The following is a 21,340-nucleotide window of genomic DNA, read 5'->3' on the forward strand; positions in this document are numbered from 1 at the left end:
TCAGACAGTAAAGAATCTGCCTGCAGTACGGGAGACCTGGGTTGAATCCCTGGGTTGGGAAGATCCCCTGGAGGAGGGCATGGCAACACACTCCAGTATTCTTGCCTGGAGAGCCCCATGGACAGAGGAGCCTGGCGGGCTGCAGTCCATGGGGTCTCAAAGAGTCAGACACGACTGAGGAGCAACTTTCCGTTCAGTTCAGTTCTCTTCCTTCTGTGTGTGTGTGGGCAGAGCGGGCGAGACCCCAGAGCTGTCAGCCTCTGCTGTTCTCAGGCCACGGCATGCGGCCCTCCCAGCTGGAGGACACTCCGCTCCAGCCTGCCCGTCTTGAGGCCCATTGCCTCCTGGAAGCCCTCTCTGATGCTCGGTGGTGGGCACTCGTTCTTGGAGTGGGGTTAGCCCCACTCAGCAACTTCACTTCTTTCCTTTCCACGTCATTCCCCACCTAGAGAGGATGCTCCCAGTTGCACGTCTCCTCACCTCAGGACTGTGCACGTTTGTGGGATTGTTGCCCGCGCTCACCTCGTCCATCCTGCGCTGAGACTTACAGGCCCAGGGACAGTGGTGGAAAGGGGAGGGTCGTGGGAAGCAGGGTCCTGTTCAAGCATGGATGGGGGCCGGGCAAGAGAGCCAGCGACGGAAGGCGGGGGGCTTGGAGACGCTGCGAGTCACCACTGTGAGTCACCACTGTGGGTTCAAACCCTTCGGGGCCTTGTGACCTAGCCAGCGTGGAGCGGTCATGGCGCTCACTCGTCCCCGCCGTGATGTCCCAGCCCCGGCAGGGTGGCCAGGCCTTGGCAGCTGGAACCCGGCTAGTCTGAAATCCAGGGGAGCCCTGGTGAACGGGATGCCAGTTTGAGCGTGCAGTTGCCAGGCCCTCATGGGCTCTGGGCTGGTGGAGGTCGGCCCGGGAGCCTCCACCCGGCACAGGCTGCCTCCTCTGCCTCGAGGCCCCCGTCAGAACCACAGCCGGGAGTGGCCCTGTGCCCTCGCGGCTCCTTGAATGCGACGTGCCCCGCGATGCCAGCCCTTCCCTCGTGCCAGTGCCCTGGGCTCGGTTTCGGGCTCCTCCCCGTCGTCCTTTGTTTGTTCCTTCATTCCTGCCTGTGCGGGCGCACCAGTTCATTCATGCTCACTCATTCATTCTCTGCTCAGAGCAGCGCAGGGGCTGAGAGGGCAGGCCCAGAGTCACAGAGCCGGCTCAGCGCTCCTGCTCCGAGCGGGGCGTCTGGGGGCAAGCCGCTCAACCCGGCGGGTGTGGTGCTCCTCCTGGGGCTGTCTGGAGGGTAGGGGGTTCTGGTGAGAGTGCGTGCAGCGGCCGGTCCGTGTCCCGTCGTGGGTGTCTGTCCCTCCCCTGCTCGCGTGAGGCGCAGGGCCCCGTCAACCTTACTGGAGTGGGTCCCACCTTTTCCCGCTTACAGTCGGCCGACGGGTGCCTCTGGCTGCTCCTGGCCCAGGCCGCCCAGAGCTGCCGTCCTCACCAGCATCATCAGGCCTTCGCCCACTGCCGCTCCCGCCGAGCGTGTCCACCTCGCACACACGTGCGCTCTGCAAGCACGCCTGCACGCCCCACGTGCACGGGCCCAGGAGCAGCGCATCTCGGGCAGTCACACACACTTCCTCAGGCACTGTGGGGACACGGGACACACGTGCATGAGAATGGCCAGACACACTCCACCGTTGCGTCCCCAGGCACCCGCAGCCCGTGTGTCCCTGCCCCGGGTGTGTGGGCGCCCCAGTCGATTCTGTGCTCTGCACCCCTCTCTGTGTGCACAGGTGTCCGTGCCCAGCTGTGCCAGCACCCGTGTGTTTTCTTAACTCCCACCTAGGTCGCCTTTATTCAGGCCCTGTCTCAGCGCTTTACAGCTGGGAGTTCACTCAGCTCTGCTCCCGGCGCTCTGAGCTGGGGACCGCCAGGAGCCCCGTCCCTAGATGAGGAAGCAGGCCTGGGAGGTGGGGAAGCCAGGTCACGCGCCGGGGCACGGCAGGCCAAGACGCGCTGCCAGCCCGGCTCCGCCCAGGGCTCCAAACCCGCGAGGACGCTGTTCTCTGGAAGTGTGGGGCGAGCGCTGCCTCCCCACGTGTGTGTGTGCAGGCGCGACGTGCACCCTCACGATGGCGGCCCCCCCCCCCCAAGGTCACGGGTGCATACCCCTCCTGCGTGCATGGAAGGGCTTGCGCTGGAGAACACGCTTGTGTCCCCACACACACCACTCACACCCTCACACCCTCACACACACACACACACGTATCCTGCGCCCGGGTCCCAAGCTTTGCCCCCGTCTCCAGCTCCCTTTCCCACCTTCTGGATTGTTCTCTGCTCCTCCCACGCACCCTGATGGAGAGGGGAGTGATCCTGCAGGTCTTGACTCACCCAGCACAGTCCACCTGTGCCCCCCACCTCCCGGTCCTGTGGCCTCTGTACAGGAGGCGACCCTGTCCTGGCAGCTCCCCGAGCACCCTGCGGCCCTTCCTTCTCCCAGGACCCCCCATGGCCCCCCGCACGTCCATTCTCTCAGCTGACGCAGGAATCTGGGAATGTCCACGCTGCACTGGGCGGTGGATGGGACTACATCCCAGGGAGCAGGAGTGACGGGTCCAGGGGAAACTCAGGCCTCCTGCTTCCAGGCTTTCACTTCCTGCAGCTCCCCCCGCCTCTCATCTCCACCCCACCCCACAGGGCTTTCGAATCTGATCTGACCGCTGTGGCTCCCGGCCCTGCCCAGGGCCTGCCGTTGTTGCCCGTTGTTCTTAGGTTCAAGTCTGGGCTTGTTAGCCAAGGTGGGTCTCTCCTGTTTTGTCCTCATCAGAAGCATCCAGCCCTCTGGGCCCTGAGCCGCTGGGCTCCCCGGCACGGTCACCTGTCGCTGCACCTGGCTGGGCTGCTCCCACGCCCCTGCCCCCTGCCATGGCGCATCTCTTTCCTGCTGCACAACACCCCCAGCCTAGAAGGAGGGGCCAGGTGCCCCCGCTGCACTCAGCTGTCCTCAGCCCCTGACTGTCAGGGCTGGTGGTCAGTGCTGGACGCCGCTGGGCCTGGAGCCGAGGGCTCTCACCGAGCTCGTAACTGTCCTCTTGGTGGATTTTAGTTCTTCGTCCAGATGCCCATCCTTCCCCTCTCCCTCCCCCGTCCCTTCCCTTTTCTTTCCACTTGCCCAGTGCTATGTCTAGCCCCGGCATTGCCTCCCTGAAGGCCCACAAGCTGAACAACAGAAAGAAAACCCCAAGGAGCTGGGAAATCACTCGATTGTGCAGGTGCCCTTTGCCAATTGGTTAAAAAGTTTTTATGAGCAAATCTGGTGGTTATCCTTTGGAAAATAAGCAAAGGCAAACCACTTCCTGCCGCTTCCAGGAGCCCGGCCGCCCGAGCGCCTGAGCTTTCGAAGACCTACCAGGAATCTGAAACTTCAGGCAAGCTTCCTGCGTTTTCCTGGAGAACTCGGCGATTTGTGTTGGTGAAATTCCACTGGGCCCGATGGGGTTGGAGATTGCATTTCAGTCTTGTCTTGCAGAGGAATTTCTGAACTCGAGTAATTTGGCTAGTGGAGGGGAAAGGGGAACTCTGGCTTGTGACTGAGGCACAGTGCCCTTTCTGCCGGAACGTCCTACAGGACGAAGGCCGCTCGGCTTTGCAAATGGCCACCCAGCCTCGGAGGACCCAGGCCCCCTCCTCCGAGTCAGCCACCAGGCCCGGGTGAGCTCCAGCAGCACCACGTGCCGTGTGTGGGTTCAGGCCTCCCTGGATGTCTTGCTTGACCTGTGTCCTGAATTCCCAAACAGGGAGAGGAAGTGCTGTGCTCCACAGTGGTGGAGCGGGGTAGGACTAAGACATGACCTGAGTCTAAGGTTCGGCTCCTAAGACTGACACTAGCTAGCAGGCAGCGTAACCGCTCTGTGCTCTAGTCATCTTCTTTGTCAGTGATGATTCGGGTTCGTCCCTTGTGGGTGGTAGAACTCTGATTCCGCAAACACCCAGATAACGCGCCTGCCATGCGCTGGGCTCTGCATCAGGGCCTCGCTGATATTGACAGTGGCCCTCTGGGCGACTGCTGGTACCCAGCTCCTGTGTGCAGATGAGAGGTTAAGGAAGCCACACAGCTGTAGGTGGCAGGGCTGGGCCTGAGGCTGAGGGGCTGGCCCCAGGGTCAGGCTCAGGTGAGGTGCTGACCTTCAGCAGGGTGACCCCTGTCCCGTTTCGCTTAGGACAAGCCTGGGGTTGCACTTGCAGTCCGGGTATAACCACTGCCTGTGCCTCATGGTATCCCCAACTCGGTGGACATTAGTTTGAGTAAATTCCGGGGGTTGGTGATGGACAGGGAAGCCTCGCATGCTGCAGTCCATGGGATTGCGGTGTCAGACATGACTGAGCGACTGAACTGAACTGAGCTGTGCCTCATTTCACGTCATTCTGCAGAGTGTCCTGTTTGTAGGAGGGATGATGTGGTCGGCTTATGCGTGGAGCACGCAGGATAGTCCGGAAGGCGGCGGGGAAGGTGACCCAGCCACCACCCCCAGTTGGGGGCGCCTGGGGCGGTGGCTGGGTCAGCACAGAACAGGGATGTCGTCCCACATTGCTTCATCCAGCGACCGTGCTGGGAATCTGTCACACGCCAGGCACTCGGGTATCCTGCTGGGGAGGGGGTGATGAGGCTGGAGGCAGACAGAGGGCCCAGCCAGCAGCTCTGGAAAAAGAAGTCACGCCCAGGACTCGCCCTTGTAAGAAATGCAAAGCATTACCGTTGGGATCATACGCCCCTTGCTTTGTTTGGCAAATTGTGACAGCGTGTCACTGACCCAGCACATTCTGATTACCTATTGTTTGAATTTTTTTTTTTTTAAAGAAGCTGGCCAGAATTGCTTCTGGTTATGTGATCAGTATTTAGAAGTTTCCATTCCTGAGCAGGCCTCAGGGCAGGGCTGGTCCCCAGGCCATGTGGAGCCACCCTGGCCCTGAGATGCCTCAGTGTGTGCCCACCCCGCCCATCTCCCTGTTCTCAGAAGTGCTGGCGGGATGTCATGGGATGTGGCTTTCCCGGTAGGTGTTTTATTAAAGTCATGTTGCAGCGCTGCACGTGCTAAATATTGTGGCTCAAGAACACGGGCTCTGGGGCCTGCTGACCAGCTCACCCATGTTTGCCCGCAGCTAGCCCCCTTTTATGGAGAAGGAAATGGCAACCCACTCCAGTATTCTTGCCTAGAGAATCCCAGGGATGGGGGAGCCCGGTGGGCTGCCGTCTATGGGGTCGCACAGAGTCGGACACGACTGAAGCGACTTAGCAGCAGCAGCAGCCCCCTTTTAAAACTGGAACTCCCCAAATCCCAGGAACAGCCAGCAGTCGGCACCCTCCTCTGGAGTGGAGCCCGCCGTGAGCGCCCACACCCGGCTCTGCTGTGTGTGGGCAGGTGCATGGCTCAACCACACTGAGCCTCAGTTTCCTCCCCAGCAAGAGAGGCTTGTCGGTGCCTGTCTCATGGGGTCACTGCGAGGTGTCACAGTGATGTGTGGCTCTGTACTGGTTATCCTGATGGTGCTGAGGCAGTCGCTTTGTATTTCTTTGTTTATTTTTGGGCGTACTGAGTCTTCATTGCTGGGTGGGTTTTTCTCGAGTTGCAGAGAGCTGGGGCTGCTCTTAACGTCAGTGCGCGGGCTCCTCTCGTTGCAAAGCGTGGACTCTGGGCAGGTGGGCCTCAGTGGCTGCGTCCCCCGGGCTCTAGAGCGCAGCCTCAGTGGTTGTGGTGCACGGGCTTAGTTGCTCCGTGCATGTGGGATCTTCCCGGATCAGGGATCGAACCCGTGTCTCCTGCATTGGCAGGTGGGTTCTTTACCACTCAACCACCTGGGCAGCCCAACTGAGGTGGCAGTTTTTATCCTCTGGTCTTAGCAGACCCCCCAGGAGGCCTCCCCAGTCCCCCTTTAGATGCCAGTCTCACCACCTTATCTCAGGGAGGGTGTCTGCAAGTGAATTCTGCCTCTCAGCCCCCTGCCTTGTCCTGGGAGGCTGCTTGCAGCCTGCGGCCCTGCCCAGACCCCTGAATCCGTCCTTGGGCCTGCGTGTGATGTGAGTGTCACCTGGGGACAGGGCCGGATATGCGTGAGGAGGTGGTGCATGCTGAGCCCTTCACACCTGGTATTGTGGTCTGCGTGCTTCGTCCTTAAATCCTCACGTGAAAATTCTTACCTTGCAAACGGAGACCTGAGACTTGGAAAGGTTAAACTGTGTCCCCATCATCAGAAAAAGGGGGAGCCGGGGCCGCTTTCCTTTTGATCCACAGGCAGGGTGGCTCAGGGTCTGTGCTGCTCTGCGAGGAGGAGGCGAGTACAGAGAGTAAGAGCTAGACACTTTTCTAACTTAACATTGGAATGATGTTTCTATTGTGTTTCCAAAAGTATCGGTCTGCAGCAGATTTGAAGTGAAGGCTGAAGGCTGGTTTCTTGTCCCAGCTGTGTTGAGAAGCACCGCTGCAGAATGTGCTCTTTGACTCCTTGTATCAGCCAGTTAGGCTAGGTTATGCCCGAGTAACAAACAGCCCTACCCGCCAGTAGCTTTATGCAACTGAAGTTTATTTCCCCTTTGTGCTAAACATCAGGGCACTTCAGCATGTGCCTTGCTTTATCTCTAGAATACTCGGGCCTCAGGCTGGCGGAGACCCCATCTAAATGTGCGTCTCCACCATCAGGAGAGGCAGGGTACGAGATGTGGCAGCTTGCACACGGGCCTGAAATGACGCACGTCCCTGTTCCCGTCGCACCGGCTGGAGCAAGTCACACAGCCACCCTACAGTTTGAGGAGGGGTGGCGGGGGTGGAGGCCTACTCTGTGCCCAGGTGAAGGAGGGGCCCTGCGTGTCTGGGGACCACCCTGCTTCCCGCTCCCGTGCGGGGTGCCCAGTCCTCTGGGCCGGCCAGGCTCACACAGCCCCGGGGCTGCGGGTTCTGTCCGCCAGACTCTGCTCCCTCTGGTCCTCAAGCAGCGGGGTTTGTGAGCTCAGGGCATCCGCGGGGCCCTCTTGGGTTCTGGGAGTGTTGTTGCAGGGGAGCTTTAGTGCTTTCTTGGTTTGGGAACTGAAAGTCTTGTCTACTTCCGCCAACCCCGTGTGAGGGAAGAGATGGTGAGCGGCGTCAGGAAGCTGCTCTGACCTGCTGGCCGAGATAATTTCCCTCCCCAGACCTCAGGGCTGTCCTTGCTGAGACGGGGGCGGTGTGGATTGGGAATAATACGGATTACCCTTTGTTGAGGCTTCCTCTGTGCCAGTCAGCAGGCTGAGCAGTTGCACACATTGTCTCAGTTCATCCTCTGCTGCTGCTGAGTCGCTTCAGTCGTGTCCGACTCTGTGCGACCCCATAGACGGCAGCCCACCAGGCTCCCCCGTCCCTGGGATTCTCCAGGCAAGAACACTGGAGTGGGTTGCCATTTCCTTCTCCAATGCATGAAAGTGAAAAGTGAAAGTGAAGTCGCTCAGTTGTGTCTGACCCTTAGTGACCCCATGGACTGCAGCCTGCCAGGCTCCTTCGTCCAGGGGACTTTCCAGGCAAGAGTACTGGAGTGGGGTGCCATTGCCTTCTCCACAGTCCATCCTCTGGCGACCCGTAACAGAGGGGACCGTCCAGACTCATTTGGGATGAGGTGATCGAGGCTAGGAGAGGTTAAGGCACGTCCTCCGGGTCTCACGGCTGGCTGCACTGGGGTTGGACCCCAGCCGCTGTGACGGCCTTGCGCTCTGAGTGTTTCAGTGGTGTCCTAGTGACTGAGAGGGGGTCTCAGAAGGTAGGAAAGAGGCGGGCTCTGCAGAGAACTCTTCAGCTCTTCAGAGAGAAAGTGTAGTGCAGTCTTGACGTTCGTTCTTGAGACCTGGATCCTAGGTTCAGTTCAGCCACTTTTTCTCCGTAGAGAACCCTGATCCTTTCATTGACATTTACTATTGTTTTTTCTTACTGTCTTTGTGTAATGGAAGCAACATTAGAAAATTGGAAATACAAGGAAAATAAGTTAGTGATGGCTTAAGAGCACTAGTTGGGGGCAGGGGAGGTTTCCCAAATGTGAAGATGATTAAGCAGGCGGAGAATAGAGCGGGTCTCTGACCTTGCAGTGGGCTCAGCCTTTGCTCTGGGGTGCCCTGAGGCTCAGCTCTGTGGCCTGGCTCTTGGGGTTCTCGGGTGCCTGCGCTCGGCGGATTTTAAAGATGGGCCCCCAGCTACTCCTCTCAGACAGCATGCGTGTAGCCCACCAGGAATCAGGAGTTCCAGAATCCATAGACTAACTTGGTGTGTCTTCCCCACATACCTGCTTGACTTGTCAATTCAGAGGGAAGAGCTTAAGTCTCTTAGCTGATCTGTAATTGAAAACGTGACCGATCCTCTTGGAATAAGCATTTTACTTGAAGGGGGGAAAGGTTACATGATTTCACCAGTGTGTAATTTCTAACATGGCACCTCTTTCTGGAAGCATCCATTTTAGTAGCAGACTAAACGAGCAGGGGAAAAGTTCAAGCAGGGAGTCATTTAAAATATTAGTATACTGTCAGAGCAGGTGCGGGTATGGCGTGCACGCCCAATTGTGTCTGACTCTGACCCCGTGGACTGTAGCCCGCTGGGCTCTCTGTCCATGGGGATTCTCCAGGCAAGAGCTCTGGAGTGGGCTGCCCTGCCCTCCTCCAGGGCATCTTCCTGACCCACGTCTCCTGTGTCTCCTGCCTTGGCCGGGGGACTCTTTACCACTGAGTCACCCAGGAAGTCACAGTTGTGGGGTGCAACGCGAAATTCACATGTCTTCTTAGAAGCGAAGGCTTGCGTGAGATTTCCTGACAGAATGGATGTGGGTTACTGAGTGTTTCCCATTGTATGTGGGGTTCTTGGAGAATCAGGAGGCTTAGGTTCTGGGGAGGGTTTCTAACCACAGCGCCAGCAGTGCTGGGAGCGTGCCTGGGGGTCCTCTTGCTGCCCAGGACACAAGGCCAGCCTTGAGGGTCTCTGAAGGACAGAGCAATCCTTTCTCCAGAGGTAGCCTAGTACACATAAGCAAATGAACGCATATTTTTATTTTCTTTTTTGTTAAGCAGATGATGGAATCCCGCGTTGTTTTTTTCCCACTGAGCAGTGGCAAGGGATTGCTCCCAATCAGTATAGCTTCCTTGTTCTCACTGTGCAGAGGATTCCCGTTCAGGTTCACGGAACCCTTCCCTCAGGATGGGTTTGTTTCCAGCCTCTTGCTCTTTCACGTGCTGCTGTGGCAATCAGCCATATACACGCATCTTTGAGACACGCAAGCTCATCTCTGGGATCATTTCCTAGAGGTGGAGTCGCTGGGTCAGAGATTGTGTGCCTTTGGAATATTGATAGAAATTTCCAAATTGCTGCTGCCGGGAGAGGGTGCCCCCGAGGAAAGTGTCAGGACCGCGGTGGAGGCCTGGGATGGCCCGTGGAAGAGGCAGGCGCCGGGATGGGTGGGCCGGGACCCGTGCGCCAGGGCCTGACATGCGCTCCATCAGCCCTGCCGCATGGGCTGGGAAATGCTTAGGAGAACACGTGCCCTGGTCCAGAGCCAGCCTCCCTGGTCCTGCAGCCAGTGGCTTGCAAAATTGAGTGCATGATACGTGCATTCCAAAGAAGTGGAATTTGGATATTTGGGAGGTAGAGCCCTCTTCTTTTTGGGAGTGAAGCCCCCGCCTCACACCCCCAATGAGCTTTTCACAAACCTCAGATTCTTTTCACTTCATCCACAGAGTGGCAGCTTTCACGATGCGAAAGGAATTCATTGACTTATTGTTTTTCAAAGAAAGGTCACCTTCAGGGAGAAGAGCCCCCGGGCCCCAGTGAAGAGCGGGCTCTGCAAGTCTATGAGGGTCACGCGTGCTCTTGGGGTTCCATCCCCGCCCGCCCCCCAGGTCCGGCAGCCTGCAGCAGATGGAGTGTGGCTTTGGAGATAGTCACTGGGTTTGAAGTAGAGGCTCCTCTGCTTCCTGCCTGCGTCACCTCCAGCTTCTCTGAACTTGAGCCTCGTCAGCACTCAACGGGAATGGCTGTCATGATAGGGGCACCCAGGGAGTCACGGACCGGCTATCTTTCCCGCCCTCCCATTTGTCCATCTCCCTCTGGTCATCCTGAGCAGGTTGGGCCAGTGTGGCCCCCAACACAGAGCTTTTCCCGTGAGTGGGGTGGGGACACGTTTCGGGGTAGCTCCCAAACCTTACCTGGGCCCCCCAAGGGCACAGCCTGACCAGCCTGCTCTTGGGGTGTTCCTGTCTCTGTGGACAGGTCTTTCCCGGGCCCCAGACCGGGGTCCCCCATCTCCTCTGACCAGACGGGCTGCACCGCACAAGTGTGTTGGGAGCACAGGGTTCAGGGCCTCCCTGCCTCTCTGCAGCGAGGCCGCCTGCCTGGGGCTCCACCTGAAAGTCTTGTCCCGGAGGAAGGTCTTCTCGGCCGGGTCTGGCGGGCACACGCAGCGTGCTCTGATCAGTTGGCGTCACACTCAGGGAGGATGCTCCTGCGTCTCTGATGGGCCCTTCGGCAGGTGCCCGCCCGGTGGGTCTTAGGTGATGCCGTCAGCGTCCTGCCAGCCTCCTGGTTCTCAGGCTGTCTGGGGACCAGCAGACGCTTGCTCCTCACGGCCGCCTGGGCCTCCATCTCCCAGGGCGAGGCCCTGCGAGCTCAGGGTGGACGTGTGCTCACGTAGGCAGCTCATCTTTGACATTCTCCCTCTAGGTGACTACGACATAGGGAAAGCTGGGGGTGTGGCTGCTTAGCGTCGCTGTGGCCCCTCAGAAAGCCCTTTGTTTGGGTGGTTGTATTCAGTCCTCATAGCAGTCTCCCGAGGAAGCACTGTGGTGATCAGCCCACTTAACAGGGGCGTAAACTGAGGCTTGGCTGAAGGGACACAGCCGTGACCGTGACCAGCCCGCTCCAGGGCCAGGCTTTCGGTCCTGGAGACGTGATTCCCAGGCTGGCTCTCGGCATGCCAACGCCACCCTTCTCTGCTGCTGCCCCAGATCAGCCTGAGACCCGTGGATTTTTTTTTTCTTCCTCTAATTAGAAAAGAAATAGAAGAGAACCAATATTTGGGGGAAACTTAAAAACATACACTGACAACAGAGAAGAGTACAGTGACCCCCTGTGTACCCATCACTGGCTTCACCAACCCTGGGCTGGTCTTGTCTAGTAACCTCTCCCCGCTGCCACTTCCCTCCTCTCCAACCATGAAATTATCTGGAAAAAATCCCGTGACATCTCATCACGTCATTAGAAATTACCGAAACAGGTATCTCCAAAAAAATAAGGTATCTTAAAAAAAGACACATATAAATGTAATACCATTCTCATGCCTAAGAAACTGACAATAATTCCTTGATATCAAATGCTCAGTCACATTTTCCCAATTGTCTCATAAATGATTTTGGTCGTGATTTGTTCAGTAAGAATCCAAACATGGGTTAGTACATCATGTCTGCTTGGTATGTCTCTTAAGGGTTTTTAAAACCTCTTTTGGAATCAGGGCATGTGGCTTGTGGAATTTTCCGTATTCCCAGCCCTGCTGACTGCGTCCTTGTGGTGTCAGGGAACCCGCTCCCCAGTGCCCTGTGGTCCCTGAAAGTTTCACGCTCACCACGACTTTCTGGTTCGCCCTGCGCCCGCGCTTCTAATGCAGCAGCCACCACTGGCCTGCTCAGTTTCTAGCTGTCATCGACAACCATGCCTGGGTCCAGTAGTATCAGGGTTGCAAAGCGAAGCTATCTGGAGTCTACCTTTCCTTCTTCATTTATTAGATGGGATTATTCTAAAGGGGACTTCATCAACTGCTTATTTGCACCGAGGAGGAGGCGGCAGTGAAAAAAGCTTTAGTCTTCCCCTTTATTGCTAAGTCTTAGAGCAATGAGCTGATTTTGTAGCACTGTTCCCAAGGCTTATTTAAAAAAAAATTTTTTTACCGTCAGTATGAGTTCAGGGATCTAAATTTTTACTTGGTGTGTTTGAATCCAGGGTAGTTGTTTACTCTTCTTTCTCATGCCCAGATCGTCCCCCACCTGTGGCCGGTGAGTTCCTCAGTTAGACCTTTTGTGAACAGATCTCCTAAGTTCTATCCTCTTTTCATCGGGACAGAGAGTTCCTGGCTTCCAGAAAGAGTCTTCTGTGGAGCAGGGCCTGCCCGCGTTCTCCGCTGCGCCCCAGGCCAGGAGGTGGGGGCTCTTTGCCAGCGGGCTATTCAGAGGTGCCACCTTCCTGCTGTTCCCGCTGCCAAGGCTGTGGCAGGTGGCAGAGTGGCCGAGCCAGGCCAGCCCCGCTGGCTCGGGCCCCACGCGTAGTAGGTATTCCGGAAGCGGCTGCCGGGTGGATGAAGGGCCCGAAAGCTGATCCGTCACGCCACCCGGCTGGGCTGGGCTCCTCTCCACCTGGGGATCCTCCCGGGAGGCCAGCGCGAAAATAGAGCTGGCCCCCGCTTCCCTGCGGCCTCAGGACACCTCGGAGCCAGGCGCGCGGGAAGCAGGGGCGAAACTTCCAGGGTCACACCGAGGCTGCTGGCGTGGGGGCCACCTGCCCTGCCGCCCCGAGAGGAGGCGAGGGCTGGCCCTGGACACTTCCGAGACCCGGCCGTGCGGGGGCCAGGCTGAGCTGGAGCCAGTTCCTGCCCCGCGGCAGGGCTCCTTCCCGCGTGGGTTTCTGCTGCCCCACCTCCCGGAGCCTCTCTGGGTTTGGCCTCGCCACCCCGCCTTGCAGCCTCGGGCACTCGGGCAGCACTGTCAGCGTCTGCTCCCCTCGCCCAGGCCAGGCTTGTCCTGAGCGCCCAGCGCTGTTGTGGGCACCAGGAAGGCCCTGTGACTGGAGCCCCTGGTGGACCTCGGGGCTTCTGCCCTGGTTGCTGCTGCTCGTTTAAAAAACAAAAGAAAACAAAAAAGGGAAAATGCTGCTGCCAGCTTTGTTGATGTCCAGAGATACCGAAATAATGTTTGTTTATGGAGAATGACTTCATGTATTTACTAGATGGGAGGCTAGAATCCGGTGACACTCCTGGTCTATTTGAGGGTGGATTTGCATTGGAAGGCAGGTGTTCCAGCCCATGCAGCTAAATCCAGGGAGGGCGGGCAGCGAGGAGGACCAAGAGAGCTTCCCCTCTGGGGAGGGGGGTGCGTGTGACCATCCCCAGTGGATGAGGCTGAGAGAAGTCTCTGGAAGTGGTGTGCGGAGAGCGGAAGGGGCAGCCCAGCCCGAACTTGGCAGCAAGGCTGAGCCCTCAGGCCCAGGGAGTAGCTCTGGAATGAGACTGTGTGGGCCGCAAGCTGCGTGGCCACTTGTGAGCCTGTGACCCCGGACAGCGGCTTCACCTCCCCGAGCCTCCGCTTCTTCGTCCACAAAGTGGGGAGCCCTTCTGGTCGTTCTTGGCACATCGCGGGCACCTGTAACGGTCAGTGCCAGCATGGTGCTTATTCATATGGGCTCGGGTGCCTACAGACGAGTTCTGGCACCTCTGCTTATAAATGGTGAACTCGTGGGTTCATTTCATTTGGCACGTTTCCAACAATGCCTCAGTCTTCTCATCTGTAAAACAGGCATGATTGTATTTCCTGTCTCCCCGGCTTGTGAAGATTGAGTGCCTTAATAGACGCGAAGTCCTAGGGTAACACCTGGCACGTGTCTGTGCTGGGTCAGTGCCGGCATTGTTACTCTGGCTGATAAAGAAGGAAAGAACTTAATTTTTCTCATCAGAAGTTTACATTTCTACTCTAACTCAACAAAAATACGTCCCCCCCCACCATCTCTTTCTAATAACAACTTCTACCCAAAAGCATTTAATCATTTAAATATCTCCGGTCCTTCTGTCCAAGGTGGCTGCCATGGTTCCAGAACAGGGCCCTTTACTTCAGTAACAGGAAGCGCAGCAGATGGGTCACCCAAAGGTCACTGAGAACCAGGCACCATCTCAGTGAATTTCCCAACATCCCTGGAGGGAGATCCTGCCCTCCCTGTTTCCCAGAGCTGCAGTGCGAGGCCAGAGTGACCCATGGCCACCCAGGTGGTCCCTGGAAGAGCCCTCAGCGCTCTGCCCCTCTGTCTCGGCTCGCTTCACCAGGACCCCGCACTAGTCCTCCCTAGAGCAAGCTGGCCCTGCCTCCCCAGGCTGGGTGTCCCGGGGATGGCGGGCACCCCGTGCTCACGCTGGGCCCGGATCTGGCTGTGCACTGCGGAGTCCAGGGGCCTGCGACAGGTACCAGACCATCTAGGTGTCTGTTCCAAAGAAGTGCTCCCTCACGTGTCTAGAGACGCGCCCGGGGACGTGTGAGGGAGCAGAGTGAAAGCTGGAGGCCGCGTGCAGGGCTCAGTAGCCGCCAGTCCGCTGGTTCTGCGGCGTGTGATGCACGGTGAAGAGCCGTGAGGGCCGTCTGAAATGCCTGGCCATGGAAGGATGCCCAACACGCGCTGTTGCGTGAGACCGCGCCGTTGCATGAGACTTCAAAGCATAAGAAAAAGGTTTGATTTTTACATGCATATAAATGCCTAGAAAAAGACTCCAAGGAAGCACCTCAGCCTGACCAAGGGGATCCTCTCTGGGGAAGCCAGTGGGATTGAATCCAGCTAAAGTTGTCTTTGTTGTTTCTCGCTTTTCATATTTCTGGGTTGTTTGAGTTTTTATGATGACATCATATTCACTTGTCAGCTGCGTAACTGTAAAATGAGTAATGGTCTGTCAAGGAAAAGACAGCCCCACATTTAAGCTAGTGTATCTTATCCTTGGAGTATCCCCACAGACAACAGAGGGAGCCTGGGAACATTTTCTCCAGAAGAAGCATGGAACAGCCTTGATTCTGTTGTGAATATGTCGGAAACAGTCCCATCCTATGGGAATGCCATTTTGGAGTTAGTTAGATCTTCCCTGGAGACTTGGAAGGTGCAGCCATGGTACAAAGTTGGCTTAAAACACACATTTTCAACCTTGACCTCCCACCACAACAATGGGAACCTCTTGTAATTGTTGTACTTTCTGGGAAAATGGGTGCCAGTGGGTCTGTGGAAATTCTTTGCCGGCAAAGTAAACGAAAAGCGTTGGCTTCGAGTGTCCTCTCCCCTCACTGCACTGTGGTTAGCTCTGAGTGTGTGTGTGTGTGTGTGTGTGTGTGTGTGTGTGTGTCTCTGTGTCTCTTTGTGTCTGTGTGTGTGCATGTGTGTCTCTGCATGTCTGTCTGTCTGTGTCTCTCTGTGTGTGTTTCTGTGTCTGCGTGTGCACACACTCACACGCTGTGGCAGTGGAGGCAGAACGGGTGATGCCGCTCTCGGAGGACGCACGACCCTCTGGAAGGCTGCAGTGGACGGGATGCTTCGGAGGACGCACCACCCTCTGGAAGGCTGCAGTGGACGGGATGCTGTCTCCCGCGCCACCTTGGAAGCTCCTGTGGCTAAAGCCGGTGGATCTTCTCACCCCTCCATTTCCTGTCTGGCTCTCTCTTTGGTCAGAAGGTCACTGAGCTCAGAGAGATTTGGGGTCATTTTTGAAAGTGTGACTGTCCATCTGCGAAGGACTCCGTTGCTCTGGCCCACTGTGTGTCCTCTGGACCTTTGACACCATGGACTTGGGGAAGTGGAGAGAGGTGTCAGAGTTGTGAATGAAAACAGGGGCTTTCTCATGGTGGATGGAATACAGGAAATGCCTGGGCCTTTCAGGGAAAGAGGAGGGTGCAGGCTTGGGACAGGCTTTCTCCCAGAGTCCCCCAGGGGAGCAGGCTGGGCCACACCCGTCCGGCTTGGCGAGCGGTCCAGAGGCCAGCCATGCATAGGAGAAGTACGGGTCTGGAGCCCCGCCCGCGTCCCAGGCGCGGTGCTGGGCTCGCGGCTCCCAGGATGACGCTGAGTTCTCAGCCAGTGTGTGCAGTGGGCGTTAGCGCCCTCCCTTACTCACTGGCCAGCTGGGCTCTTGGCGACTAAGTAACTGCCTGCCTGCTTCCTGTGTTGCGGTTCCGTTGCTCAGTTGTGTGTGACTCTTTGTGACCCCACGGACTACAGCACGCCAGGCTTCCTTGTCCTTCACTGTCTCCCGGAGCTTGCTCAAACTCGTGTGCACTGAGCCGGTGATGCCATCCAGCCATCTCGTCCTCTGTTGCCCCTGCCCCTCCTGCCCTCACTCTTTCTCAGCATCAGGGTCTTTCCCTGTGTCCTGTGTCTGTTGGTACTGGTTCAAAACGTGAGATGAAACCCCTGCAATCGCGGTATCCGCTGTGTCTGTTTGAGAGCGAGCTGGGTCCCTGGAGAAGGCCCCCGGCCCTGGCCCCCACGTCAGACCTCATGCAGCAGAGCAGGTGGTTCCTCTGGCCTGTTTCCCCACTCAGTCCCCCCGTCGCCTGGCTTCCCAGCCCCTGGAGCTCTTGGAGGAGACAGCAGGGCTTGGTGGAGGGGAAGGACTTTGAGACCAGACAGACCTGGCTCCAGTTCTGGAGCCCCTGCTCGCCGTCTGTGACTTCTTAAGACAGGTCAAGTAACCTCACAGGTGGGTTTCCTCATCTGTGAAGTGGGTGTGTGGTGAGGCTCAGGTACTGAGACAAACCTTATGAAATTGCCAGCATTCAGCTACTTTTACCTTATCATAACACAGTTTCATACGGCTGTGCCGAATCTATGCAGCATGGAAATAACCTTTGTGAGCTGCAGGGACCGACTAGACTCTCATTTCCTCCCTTCATGTTCTTGGCCTTGGGGGCTCTGCCTGCCTGGACTGCAGTGAACAGGAGGTGGCTTCTGAAATTGTTGCCTTGGGATGAAGAGGGAGCGTTGAAGCCGTGACTCCCTGGAGTGGGCTGTCATTAGGATGCGTGGAGGGGCGCCAGGGACCCAGCCATGGGCTGTGACCCACATGCTCCTGTGAGGCCAGGCAGGGTCTTCTCACGCGTGCCGTGGGGTGACAGGTGCAGGCCGGAGCGTGGGGACCTTGGGAGGGTGGTTGGGTGGCTGGATCCACGCTCGTGTGTCACCTGCTGGCATAGTTGGGAAGCGGCTGGCTGAGGGCCCAGGCTCTGAAGTTGAGCCGGCCGAGTTTGAACCCCAGGCCTCCCTCTTGCTTGCTGTCTGCGGCCCTCAGACGTGCCCCCACCTCTCTGCGCTCACCTTCCTCTTCTGCGGCGGCTCTGCCTCATGGACTCTTAACTGCCCCGTGCAAACTACCTCGCACAAGGCCTCGCACACAGTAAGCAGTCGCTGTGTGAATGCTTATTGAAGATAACACTTACTGAAATTCATCCACTAGCTGCTGTTCCTAAGTAGGGCCCGATTCATTGAGCACAGCATTGGGGATGATACAGGTGAGCAGACTCTCTCAGGGCCGGAGAGTCAGATCCAGACAGCCCCGCCCAGTGTGCTGTGTGACATCGGCAGGTCTCTGAACTTCTCTGAGCCTCATTCCTCTGTGAAACGTGGGTAGGAAATGGGGCGTTCAGTTGATGAGCAGGGTTGTGAGGAGGAAATCAGACGCTGCTTTTGGAAGGGCCTCTGCCAGCGCCTGGTCTGCTGTAGAGGCTGCCACAGGGAGCTTGTGGTCTTACCGTGGAAGCCCCTTGGTGTCACGGCTTGCTGTTGTCTCCATTTGAGCCGTGGCCAAATGTGGAGAGAGGCACCTGTAAAGTTCCTATCTTGGGTGTTTTGCTCTGGAAATTTCTGCAGCTCAGGGACAGGAAGGTACTTTAGAAAGGATTTAATTTGGGGGGTACATTAGTTCCTGAGGAGCAGGAGGAGGGCTTTTAACTCCCAAGCTAGTCATTTCAGAAGGCTTCTGCCACTTCCCGGTCCCCGTGACTGGGGACCGCAGGACCCTGTCAGCCCCAAGGCCTTTTGCAAGCAAGCCTTCCTGAGTGGCCTCTGCATCGCTGCTTGCTGAGTGGATGGTACTGTGCGGTTGCCATGGTAGCAGCAGGATGTGGTTCCTATGGTGATGGTCGGCCGTGGCAGGAAGACAGCAGAGGTTTTAGTTATCCGGTGGCTCCGTGTTTGCCGCCCCCCTGAGCAGCGCAGCACGACCTGCCCCCACTGCCGCTCTGCTCTGCGGAATGGTTACTGTTGAGGTCACCGCCTCCCCGAAACGCCACTGCCGCTTCTTGGAAAGACAGGGTCGTGCTGGGGTGTTTCTGCTTCCAGAAGGAGTGGGTGCTGAGTGTCTGGGGCCCTTCCGCTGGGGAGGGGGCTTTATGCTCACCCCGAGCGTAGCAGGTGGGGCCTGTGGGGGAGCTCATAAGCCCCTCCTGGTGGCTCCCTGCAGTGAATTATTTCCCATTCGAGTTTGCCTTGGTTTTCAGGAGAAACTAGACGGTTTGGGAAACTCGGCACCTTGCATCCAGATTTCAGCACGGCCACATTGTGGGGGTCACTTGGGTTGTCAAGCCCCAGGGAAAGGAAGACAGTACCCTGAGTATTCCTCTCCCCCTCTGGCATCTGAATCTCGCAGCTAGGATTTCTCCGTAGAAGGGTGAATGGATGACATGGACATAGCTCGCAGAATGTCACCTCTTTTTTATCTGGAGATGAGGGGGGGCAGAGTGAGTAAGCAGGACTCAAGGGGCACCGTTACGATACAAGAGGAAATCTGAAATTTGGGAGCTCAGCGTGGGCAGGCATGGGGGCCGCCAGTTTCGGTGCCGGGCAGTGCGTCCATAAATTGCACATGAACCTTGATGAAGGCTCCCCGAGAGGAAGGAAGCATCTCTGCCTCCAGCTGACAGCCTGTCAGCCTGGTGTGGCAACACGCGTTGCTCACGCCGGCCAGCGCTCCGATTGGTGGCCGGTGCCGTCACCCGGTCTGCTGGAGTGTGATTGGTGGAGGGGACCCGGCCAGCAGAGGCGCCGTCCGGGCGGGCACCCCTGGACCACAGGCAGAGGGCTGGGGGGCTCAGTGAGGCTGCCTCCGCCGCTGGACACCCCAAGCTCCTCCAGAGGTCAGAGGCGTGCCGTCCGCCCCAACTCTGGGTTCTTACTGGGAGGACTACAGTCTAGTGAGCACTTTTAAGGAGCACTCTGTGCTCTGGGAGACCTTTTCTTTCTGAGTTTTGAGAATTAAAAAGAAAAATACAATTTAGGACACATGCAATCAAGAAGATTCATTATTTGACCATATACTGACACCTGGATACTTTCAGATTAGCCAGCAATCAAACAGAGCGTCGAGGACTGACAGTAAGAACCACATTCCTATCACCCAGACTGAGCCCTGCGTATGTTATAAATCCTCGTTGATACAAGTAAAAGGAATAAGACATCCCTGGAAAAGTGGTGATTAATTACCTTGACCTCTGGCTTAGCGCCTGCCTCCAGGTCCCCTTTGTCATAAATCTGGTGTAGATCTTTCCGTAAGATTTTAAGCACTCTCACACACTTGCGTAACCGTAAGGAACCGTAAACAACATGTAACGTTGCTTCGCGTGTGCTCTTGGAATGTGCCTGCAGCTTGCCTTCTCCCCTCTGCGCCATCTGCTCCTGGGTTTGGGGTCTGCAGCTGTTGGTTCCTGCTTAGTTCTTCATTTTCCCTGCTGTGCAGGGGTCTTGCGCTTGCCCTTTTGTGCAGATTCACCCCGTCTTATCTGTTTTTGCCCACGGTCACCTGGCTACAAAGTGGGCTGCATAACCCCCTGAATAGCGCCCATCTAGGTGGGACTCTGAAGGCAGGGCATCCCTCTCACACCTCATGCCTGCCTGGCGCCCGGCCTAGCGGTGAGGAGCCCAGGTCCCCGAGTCACCCAGCCCAGCTGCCCTGGCCTAATTTAGGGCACTGCCACCCCCTCCGCTACCCCACAGAGCCCTGTGGCCCAGAACGCCGTCTGCACAGGAAACCCGCTGACGTGCTCTCAGTGGTGGGGGCCCAGCACCCGCCTCCCTGACCACCCTCGTCATTAGTCGGATGCTCTCGGCATCGAGGTGGCAGAGGCACCTGGGGTCCCTGGGCCGCTGGGCGCCCCGAGCTGCCTCCTGTGCCGAGTCACTGTCAGGGAACCCTGACCTTCTTGCTCGGGCGCAGCCTCCTCATGCAGGGAGCGTGGCCATGGGGCTGGGCTCGTGCCCCTGCTCTCTCAGCGCCAGGGCCCCTTGGACCGTCAGTGTCCCCGCACGTGCTGGCAGCTGCGCGAGGGCCCTGGCCTGGGTCTCCGATGTCCTCACCAGGTGCCCTTGGGCTGTGCCGCAGTATGTGGCCAGATGCGGCCCCGGAAGGTACACACACATATTTTTTTTTTTTCTTTTCTGTCCCTCTCACTGCGGCCGCCTCCAGCCCCACCTCTGCTGGAGGGTATCCCAGCATATTAAAAAGCAGAGACATCACTTTGCCAACAAAGGTCCATCTAGTCAAGGCTATGGTTTTTCCAGTGGTCACATATGGATGTGAGAGTTGGATTGTGAAGAAGGCTGAGTGCTGAAGAATTGATGCTTTTGAACCGTGGTGTTGGAGAAGACTCTTGAGAGTGCCTTGGACTGCAAGGAGATCCAACCAGTCCATTCTGAAGAAGATCAGCCCTGGGATTTCTTTGGAAGGAATGATGCTGAAGCTGAAACTCCAGTACTTTGGCCACCTCATGCGAAGAGTTGACTCATTGGAAAAGACTCTGCAGCTGGGAGGGATTGGAGGCAGGAGGAGAAGGGGCCGACAGAGGATGAGATGGCTGGATGGCATCACTGACTCGATGGATGTGAGTTTGAGCGAGTTCCGGGAGGTAGTGAAGGGTGTGTTGCAGTCCGGGGGGTCGCAAAGAGTCAGACGCGACTGGGCGACTGAACAGCAGCGATCGCGGCTCTGCAGAGACCAGGGCGCCGTGGCCCTGTGGCCGCCACCGTGCCGCGCTTCACAGGGGCCAGACAGAACTGGATTCTTGTAGTCGCTGGGCAGGTCTTTACTGAGCCTCCTTTGTGCGGCCCTGGGGACCGTGTGGCCAACGGAACAGACACGGGGTCTGTCGCGTGGAGCCTACTGCCCAGTGGGAGAGACGATAAACAAGCAGCGGGCAGATGACCACAGGCCGGACCTGGGCTCCTCTGTCAGCCCGGCCTTGCCAGCAACCTCTGGCAAGTTAGCTAAGTCCCCTGTCAGGGCAGGCACGGTGCTCATGACCCCGCGGGGTCATAGAAGTCTCCGCATGACAGCAGGTCCGCCGCCCTGCCGGCATGGCACCCGTGCCTGATGCGCCACAGCTCCTGCGTTTGTGACTGCAGCCCTGCTGCGGAGGTGGCAGCTGAGACCAGAGAGGTGAAGCAACCTGCCCACGGTGGCCCAGCAGCTCTCAAGCCCAGGCGTGTGTGGCAGCTGGCCCCCAGCCACGGGGAGGCGGTTCCTGCCCTCGGAAAGCCAGTGCCTTCCATGTTCTGCAGGGAGTTTATTTACTTATTTGTGAAAGTG

At 57.5% G+C, this 21,340-nt stretch overlaps 1 protein-coding gene across 4 annotated transcripts in view; it reads left to right on the forward strand.

The window, feature by feature from the left end:
- Positions 1-21,340, forward strand: part of CMIP (c-Maf inducing protein) — a 204,724-nt gene that overhangs the window by 43,550 nt on the left and 139,834 nt on the right. The window lies entirely within an intron of this gene.

This window comes from Ovis aries, chromosome 14 (assembly GCF_016772045.2).
Source record: "Ovis aries strain OAR_USU_Benz2616 breed Rambouillet chromosome 14, ARS-UI_Ramb_v3.0, whole genome shotgun sequence".
In the NCBI taxonomy this organism is placed as follows: domain Eukaryota; kingdom Metazoa; phylum Chordata; class Mammalia; order Artiodactyla; family Bovidae; genus Ovis; species Ovis aries.